Raw genomic sequence first — 9,593 nt, 5'->3', positions numbered from 1 at the left:
CAGCGTCTCCACGTCCCTGTGAAGATAACACCAAATCAAAGAAGGATAACATTGGAGTGACATCAGGAGATGATGCGGGGGGCGAAATACTTACTCTTCCTCCACCTCCTCCACTAGCTTCCTCTTCCTCGCCGGGCTGAAAGATCCGAGGTCAAACTCGGCCTCCAAGGTGCTGCCCGAAGGGGAAGGAGATGGGGCCCGGTACCGCTTGGACGAGGAGGAAGCAGTCGCCTTCCTCTTCGCCACCGTGGCCTTCGCCGCCTTCGTTGCTGCCGTGGCCTTCATCGCCCTCGTCTCGCGCACGAGCTGCTCCTGGGGCGGCTGCCGCTGCGTGATCCTGCCGGGCCGGACCGGCTCACCAGAGCTGGCCCGCCTCAGGACGCGCTGCCTCCCCACGACCGGGGGGTCATTCACCTCGACCTCCTCAGCGGACGACTCGTCGCCCGCGACTTGAACAAGGGGGGCCTTGGAGTTGGCGCCGCTAGCCTCCTCGGCAGACTCCGCCCACTGGGCGAGCTCCCTCTCCTCTGCGGCCGCGTCGGCCTCGTCCTCCACGCTGCCAGCGCTGCCGGCCTCCCTGGCAAGCGCCGCCTCCGCCGCCCTGGCGGCGATGTAGTCCAGCTCCGCGTGGGTGGTGTCCTGGATGAGCAGCGGATCGTCGCGGACGTAAGCCTCCGACAAAGTGTCGAAGAACTCCTGCACCTTCTCCGCTGGCGGCTCGGCCCAGGACGGGTCAAGGCCGTGCGTGTTGAAGTCCGGCATCATGGCGATGATAGCGGACTGGCGAGAGTTGTTGCTCAGCGGGACCACTCCCTCCCACAACCCAAACAGGGGCCCCTTGATGGCCTTGCCGGCCTTTGCAGCCTTGCCGCTCCTCTCCGCCCTGCCGTCGCTGTCCACGTCGAGCTGGAAGAGCCTTTGACAGAAATGGGCATGCCCATCACCGTGAAGTTATGCTTCAGGCCGGGGCGGAGCCTCATGAAGTCGGCCGCATTCCTGAAGTCCCAGGCCGGCCTCCCCTTGTTGTGTAGCGGGGCGATTCAGCGACGGATGAAGTCCGCCCAAATCATCTCGAGGGTGAGCCCGGCCGTGGTGAGGCGATGAATCCTCGTGGTGGCGACCGAGAGCTTCTTGTCGTTGACGTCGAGGTCGCTCCAGTCTTGGCGGCGGGTCGGCGGGCTCTGACGGACCCGGCAGAACTCCGGTGGGTCCTTCTCCGCGATCCAGCACCGCCGGCCCCGCCACTCCTCCCACCTCTCCTTCCGAGCACCCTCCGGGTATGTGCCTTTCTCCTGGGTCCTCGGGATCCAGGCGATGCTCCCAGAGATGGCGCCCCTTGGTTGGATGCGAGGGTAGAAGTAGTGGCGGAAGAGCACCGTGCTGGGGAGAACCCCGGCAAAGCCCTCACAGAGGTGGGCAAAGAGAGCCAGGCACGCCACGGCATTCGGCGTGAGATCCAAGAGATGGAAGCTATAGGTGGCATGATGTCGTTGAAGAAGTCAGAGAAAGGGGGGCAGAGGCTACAAGAGAAGAAATAGACGAAGAAGGGGTACCGATTTGGGCCGTCCTTGGCAAAATCGGCGGGGACGACGCACGTGGCAGGGTGCCCCTTCGTCTTCCTCCCCCATAGGGGCAAGAAGAGGTCCTTGAGGTGGACCGCATCGACCGTCGACGGGAAGTAGGCGAGCTGCATCCGCCGCACCGCCGACTCGCTCTCCGGCGCCTCCTTCTCCCCGACATCCTTGGCCGCTCCCTTGCCCCTGCTGGTTTTGGGCGCCATGGCAGCTGGAAGGGGGCGAATGATCAAGAGCAATGGGGGCGGCGGCAGCAAGCAGAGGGAAGAACTTCAAATCTTTTGCCTGAGGAAGAAGAGAGGAATGGCGGTTCCGAGATTGGAAGAGGCGCAGAGGTTAAATGAGCAGCGCGCCTGTGGTTTTTCCCTTTTTTATGGGGGAAGGCGCGGGCCGCCTCTTTACCATTTACTACGATGTGACGCATGAGGGCAGCAACCGCCCCACGCATGAACCCCACGTCACGCACGACCCCCACGTCGTGCATTCAACGCGGGTCGTGGGGAAGCACAACGATCGAGGGAGTTACTACGGTAAAAACTCCGCCGCCCGCGCGCCCGCGCACCATTCTGGGCCTGGCCCAATAAAGCCCCGCGCTTATATGTGGCCCAGGCCCGGGGCCTCCTGTTGGTGTACAAAAGTAGGGGTCCCTTTTTGCACCCCTTTACTTGTGTGCGGGCAGTCGCAGCCCCACGCCCCTGGCCACGCTTGGCGGGGCAGAGGAAGCAAAGGCACAAGACGACGAGACCAACGTCAAGCTGGAAACACAAAGAGTAGAAGGGCGAGATGGACTCCCCCAGCAAGGCCCTTGCCGGGGCGGCCTCCACAGCCCCGGCAAGAACCTTGCTGGGGCGGCCTCCACAGCCCCGGCAAGAACCTTGCCGGGGCAACTCGCCCAACACCAGCAGGGGCTGCCACCCTTGAGCCTGAGAGTTCCGACGCCTTCAACCACACTTGAACCAAAGCTCGGGAGGCGCCTCCGTGGTGGCATGCAGATCTTTGTGAAGACCAAGAGCATACAAGACTAGATAAATAACCAGAAGACGAAGATCCTCGGCAAGATCCTTGCCAAGGATACCCACGAGACCCCCGGCAAGCCCCTTGCCGGGGACGACCACGACGCCACGGCAAGACCCTTGCCGGGGCCCCGGCAAGACTCTTGCCGAAGACATCTGCGGGGCCGCCGCCAGGCCCACATCTGCCAAAGCTCCGCCGCCGTTCCCATGCAGCTGCCAGCCCACCAACTAGGCGAACACCTGCGTGGTGATGTGCGGCCTCTAGGCCAACTCAACAAGCACCTGCGTGGTGGCATGCAGATCTTCGTCAAGGCTCTGCCACCGCATCAACTCAGCAGCCAGCCCGCCTGCGTGGCACTACCCGCCTTGTCAGTTCGGACGCGCGTCGAAGCCAAGCAAGGTGGCGACAGCTGGGATGAGCTTCCTTGCCATCCCCGATAAAGCAAGAAGAGCACGTCGATAGTGCATTAAATGCGTTTGTCCTACGGTGCCAGAGGATAGACTCGACCATTGTATAGCTTTCCACCTCCTGTGTGCCACTGTGGCAGCCCCTTTGTCTATAAAAGGAGGCCCGCGGCGTACTGGAGAGGATTCAGACTTTTTGGACCCTGCACGCCTTGTAGCTAGTCCAAGAACACCAGATAAACAGAAACCAGCAGGAGTAGGGTATTACGCATCTCTCACGGCCTGAACCTAGATAATCCCCCCCCCCCCCCGCATTGATCTCTCAATCCCGCTCTTTCCACAGCCCCGCGCCCGCCAACCGTAGCAAAAGGGATTCCTCGTGATCCCATAGGTGTTGTTTCCCCCGACACGTTCCTTACGCGAATTGCAAATATCGTGATCCCATCCTAATATTTGGATACAATTTATATTTTAATCAATGTGTACATCAGTGTTTTATGTGTAGTTTCACTCTCCATCGGTGGTCTCTCACACATGCTCACACACTCTCTCCCGAGGTATCTTTCTCGCAGACATGCTCTCGATAAAACCCTCCCTCCCTCTCGTAACCATTTACGACTGTTTTCACTAACCTTTATCACAAGCACTCTTCCTCTCACAAGCATACACATGCACAATCCCCATCGACCCTTTCTATATACATAGACCTGCCTACGTGCCTCCCGTACGCACACTATCTTTAGGCCTGTGTCTCGCGCATTGTCTCACACCTCTCTTCCTAATCGACGAGTATGATTTTAGCAGAGCATTCTGTAGGATGCCCCTTAAAGTTAGGTTGGATGAATAGTAATATCAGAGATAAGGGGTTACCTTAGTCCGAGGACCTAGGGTTACAAATCCTAGCCGGCTTTGTCAGTGGACACAGAGTCCTTCACGATTCTGCTATCTTTGTCTTGTACGGCTAGTCACCCATGGGTCTCCCTAAATGTGTCATGGGCCGACCAATGTGGCGCAGGACGGAACTGAACCAAGGGCCTCACCTCGGCCCACTTGACCTCACGCGGTGACACAGCCTCTGCCCCCAGGTCTCGTTATCTTCTCACACCCACACATAGCAACACAGACACCACACAAAAAAATTCTCATCGTGCCTCTATCCCCTCCCCCCTTGCATATACACACTCAAGGGCATCTCTCGCTGTGACAACATATTCGTCTCTCTCTCTAGACCTCTCTCATTTCTCGTGCTATCTCTCCCACGCCCCCCACCGGCCCCTCTATCCATGCCTCTCTAAAATACGTAATATACACACATACCTCTCCAGGCCCTGCCAAATACATCAATTACACATTCACACATGTTACATCACGTACCCCATTGATCTAAAAGCCCTCTCTTCATGCTTATTTCGCATACAACATTCCTTTTGAATAAAGTGTGGCCAAAAAATTATTTTAGAATTTCTACATATAAACAACATTACAAAGTTATATGGAGGAGTATGAACGTGAATTTGCATTGCATGGTGCCCACAATGATATTTATTCCGCACTGTGAATTTTTATATTTTTATACTATATGTAAAGTTAGTCATAATAAAGAGAAACGAAGAGCATCTCTCTCTCTCCATCGCATACACCCCCTCTACGCCCCTTTCACGTATGCACACAAACTATCTCACACCTACAGTAAAATGAAGAATTTCCTTCGTGTAGTTGGAATTGGATATGATATGACCCATGTTTGTAAGAATAATTTTGTTCTGTTTCGGGAGGATTATGCCAACTTAAGTGAATGCCCGAAATGCAAATCATCAAGATAGAAAGATGGCGATGCTGTGAAGAGGATTCCTCATAATGTTCGGAGACATTTTCCAATTATACCAAGATTGCATAGTTGTCTCGTGATGCTGAAACAAGAGAGGATGTACTGTGACATTCTAGGAACCAGGAGTATAGAGATCAGAATGTAATGAGCCATCCATCTCATTGTAGTGACTGGAAAAGCTTCAATCAGAAACACAAAATTTTTGCTGCTAACGCGAGAAACATTAGACTTGGCTTAGCAACAGAAGGATTTAACCCATTTGGCCACCAGAGCGCCACATATAGCATGTGGCCAGTGCTTGTTATCCCTTACAACATGACTCCAAATGTCTGCACCAAAGAATCAAACTACATGATGGCCTTGCTCATCCCAGGTCCAAAAAGTCCTGGAAAGGATTTTGATTTATTCATGGAGCCTCTTGTGGAGGAACTTCAACAACTACGGAGGGGTGTTCTCACTCAAGACCTATATAGCAGCCCACCAGCTGATTTCTTTCTGCATGTTATTATAATATGGTGCATCCATGATTATCCGGCTTTGGGCACTATGTCAGGGCGAACGACACATGGTTAAAATGGATGTGTTCGCTATGACAGGAATCCGCTGTCATAAGCAATACTTAGCAAGATCTGTTACATTGGACACCGTTGTTTCCTTGCCAAGGACAAGCCGCGTCCTACAAAATACCGAAGACATGTGTTCAATGCAAAGCATGAAAATCGTGATGCGCCAAAGAGGATCACCGCCCATGAGTTGCAAGTGGAATTAGATAAGGTCAGGCATATTACACCAGGAAACCATCCTGGTAATGGTAGCGGGAAAAGGAAGCGTGGCAGGGTAGAAGAGAGATTATTGTTTACCCGCAGGTCCACTTTGTGGGACTTGGAGTATTGGAAAGATTTGGATCTGCGGCATAATCTTGATGTGATGCACATCGAGAAAAATATATGTGACAGCATTATCGGCACACTTCTTAATATTGAAGGCAAGACGAAAGATACCTTAAAACCTAGGATTGATTTCACACACCTGGGTGTCAGAAAGGATTTGTAAGTGGAAGATGAAGGTAAACCACGGGATATGGCACCAGCTGTGTACGTCTTGGACAAGGTAAAAAGAAAAGAATTCTGCGAGGTCCTGTCACGTGTGAGATTCCCACATGGATTTGCTTCCAACCCTGAAAGGAGAGTCAGTGTAGATGGAAACAAGGTACAAGGGTTGAAAACTCATGACTGCCACATCCTACTTCAAAGGGTTTTACCTGTTATCCTTAGAGGATTGGGCCGCCCTGACTTATACAGAGCAGTTGCAGAGTTGGGACAATTCTTCAGGGAACTCTGCAGTAGAAATATCAGGATAGATGCTTTGGAGCGTCTTAGAGACAAGATACCAACTATCCTATGAGACATTGAGAAGATATATCCTCCAGCCTTCTTTGATGTGATGGTGCATTTGGCTGTTCATCTACCTGATGAGGCACTACTTAGAGGTCCAGTACAGTATGGTTGGATGTATCCTATTGAAAGGCGGCTAGGCACTTTCAAGGGCTATGTTAGGAACAGAGCTAGACCCGAGGTTTCCATTGCAGAGGCCTACATTGCTACAGAAACGTTGACATTCTCCTCAAAATACATTGAAATAGCTGATCAGCTTAGCAAAGAGGTTGGTGAAGACAATCCCGGGCTCAATGTTTTCAATTATTCTGTTCGAGTTACAGCGAAGAGTCGACAAGAGGACAAACCTAAAGATTCGGACAAAATGGTTTGGTATGTGTTGAATAACTGTCCTGAGATACTACCTTATATCAAGTAAGTGCTAAGTACTGCAGCTTATACATCGTAATCTACTACTTGCAACACATTATTATTTATTTAGATGTTTGACGCGATCACTATGTTGTGCAACATCTACAAAAAGGAGTTATTGCTGCAAAATCCAAGAAACATTGACAAACTGGTTATGGCAGGATTTGCGAAATGGTTCAAGAGCCATGTAAGCTTTTGAATTGCACTGTCAATTTTTTTAAGATGATCAGCTTTTGAATTGCACCCGAGTACATAAGATGATCAGCTTGTCTATTTTCTAACCATAGGTTAAGAAGATGCAGGAGCATGGGCAGGCAGTTCATGATGCCCTTTACGCACTAGCAATGGGTCCTGATACTCGGGTAATACATTATGAATCTTGCGTTGTTGGAGATCTGCGCTACAACACCCTTGCACACGATGAAGGAAGGAAGACACAAAATAGTGCCATCATGAGAACGGATACGTACGGCTGAGAGACAACTAAAATGTACGCTAACATAACACACATAGTTCGGTTGCAGTATATCTCCAGTTTCGAGGATCATCGGCGTGTGGTTTTGTTGTGCTGTCGTTGGTATAACCTGTTTTCTACGATCGCAAAACCCAGAGCTGATGATTATTTCAAATCCATCAATGTCAAGGCGGCGTACCAGACCAACGAGCCTTTTATTTTGGCAAATCAAGCAACACAGATATTTTTCTTGGAAGACACATTTGCACGTAGTGACGACTAGAGAGTATTGCAAAGGTTTGAGCAGAGGAATTCATTTAATGAAGTTGCACAACAAGATGATGCTTACACTGCTCCTGATGTACAAGATTCCATAGTAGTTCCTAATATCTTTGAGAACCATCTCGTCAATGACGCTGGCGATAAGATTGTCTGTCGTGCTATGGACATACAAGAGTTGATCAAGAAGAAGCCAATGTTCGAGGACATTGAGGATGAAGAAGAAGATGACACTGTGGGGAATTACGATTCAGACTGATACACATGGCGAAGATGTTGATACTGCTGCTGCGGATGATGATTAGATTGTTTTTGTCATATTTGCCTGTCAGAAGACATTTTTCATCTACTATGTGAAATTGTGTTTGCTATGACAACTGAAACCTGATGAACGTGTTGTTTAGTATTTTGCTGTGAGAACATCACTTGTTATGTATGTTGATTTGTGTTTGGTGATTGTATGACGACTAAAACATGATGACATTGTTGTTTAGTTGTACTCATATTTGGCTATGAAACTTGAACTTGATGACATAGTTTGTTGTTGGGCTGCAATTTTCTCGACGTCTTCGAATGGGAACAAAGCTGACCCGACAGGGCCTCTGCTAATTTGTTTATTTATTGCCAAAAGGGCCTCTACTATATATTTTTTATGAGCAAAAGGGGATACCCCTGATTTCCGTTAATAGAAATCATTAGATGTTCACAACACTACGCCCAGCCTGTTAAACATGTTTCATTCATTACTAGTTTCAGCAAAGTGCTCATGTCATAGCCATTGAATACATCACGAGTGCTACATACACTGCAAATAAAGAGACAATCATCCTACATAGCACATCGATTTTGCCCATTATCTTCACAAGCTCTTTCATCTCCTCATTGCTGTCAAGGCCGTTCAGCAGCTGTTGCTTGGCCATGATCAGAGGAACTGCATCTTTAACCTTCTGCTCTGTATCTTCCTCTTCTGTCGTTCCTTCAGTTACTTGTCCAACACCCCAACCTGCTGGTATTTGGATTCCTCGGCTAACCAAATAATCAGCGTAGTTGCATTCCCCCACATAAGCAACTTCCCAGAAATACAAATCACACGAATCTTCCCTTTTCTGCAGGAATCAAATTGGAAGATCATCAACCAAACTATTAAAAAATTAGCAGCAGAACAACACTTAAACATATTATTACCCCATGATTCGGGCATTTGTAGAAGACTCTGCCAGGGTTGAGGATTGTGGTTGAGACGCGACGGATGACTCTGCGTGATTTGCAGCAGTGGCACCACACCAACGGCAACGGGTTGCGATGAGCAACCGGCTGCGGTGTGTGTGCCGGCGGGGGTGTGATGAGACCCACACGCGATGGTACGGGTGGCGACTTGGCGCATATCTGGTTGTTGCCTGCTGAAGAGCAGGTGGACGAGCAGCCAACGGACATGGTTGCTGCGGCTAGAGCTTCTGATGCTAGGCAGAGTAAGTAGAGAAGAGGAGAAGTGAACGTTGGATATGTCAGTTTCATTACTTGCAGAGTAGCATAGCACCATATATAGTAATAGTCTAGGTTTGGATTCGAACCAGCTACAGGAGCACGTCTCTCTTTTTTCTAAAACTCAGCAACGTCTCTTTACTAGTACACTAGCTTGTTCTGTACGCCTTCTCAAGTCTTTGATTTTCTTTCTCTTTTTTGTGAGGAAGGAAGGAGGACAAAATTGAGTGTTCCTGGGACTCGAACCCAAGACCTCTCGGTTGAAAACCAAGGCTGCTAGTCACTTATGTGGCGAACATTCCCTGGGAGGAGGATGGCAGACAAACGCATTTTCCTCACAGTTTTAGTTGCGACGCAAGATCGAACGGTCGCAGTTTCGGGAATGTTATTAGGCAAACGAGCCCGGTTTTTCTTTTCTTCCTATATATAAAAAAGTATGCTACTTGGTGTCGGCTTAGTCAACAAATGATTGTGCCAACCTTGACCGTTGGATTGACATTCAACATCTGTCGTGATTCTTCAGTCTCTTCTTCCTCCAGCCGCCAAAGCCAAACCAGCACCGGCGGGACTGCCTGCTCCCGCCTCCCACGGCTGGTTGTGTTGCCGCGCACGCATCGTGGCCACATTACACCCTAAAAACTCCATGCGTCTTCCCCGACTCATGTTCGTTCCCGTCCGAGGCCTCACCATCGTCCTCCGCCTTGGTTCTCTCACCGCGGCGCCGCCCTCCGGTGTTGTCAACATGGTCAAAAA

The sequence above is a fragment of the Aegilops tauschii genome, chromosome 2 (assembly GCF_002575655.3).
Source record: "Aegilops tauschii subsp. strangulata cultivar AL8/78 chromosome 2, Aet v6.0, whole genome shotgun sequence".
Lineage (NCBI taxonomy): Eukaryota > Viridiplantae > Streptophyta > Magnoliopsida > Poales > Poaceae > Aegilops > Aegilops tauschii.
The sequence above is the reverse complement of the archived record's forward strand: the minus strand, read 5'-3'. Positions refer to the sequence as shown.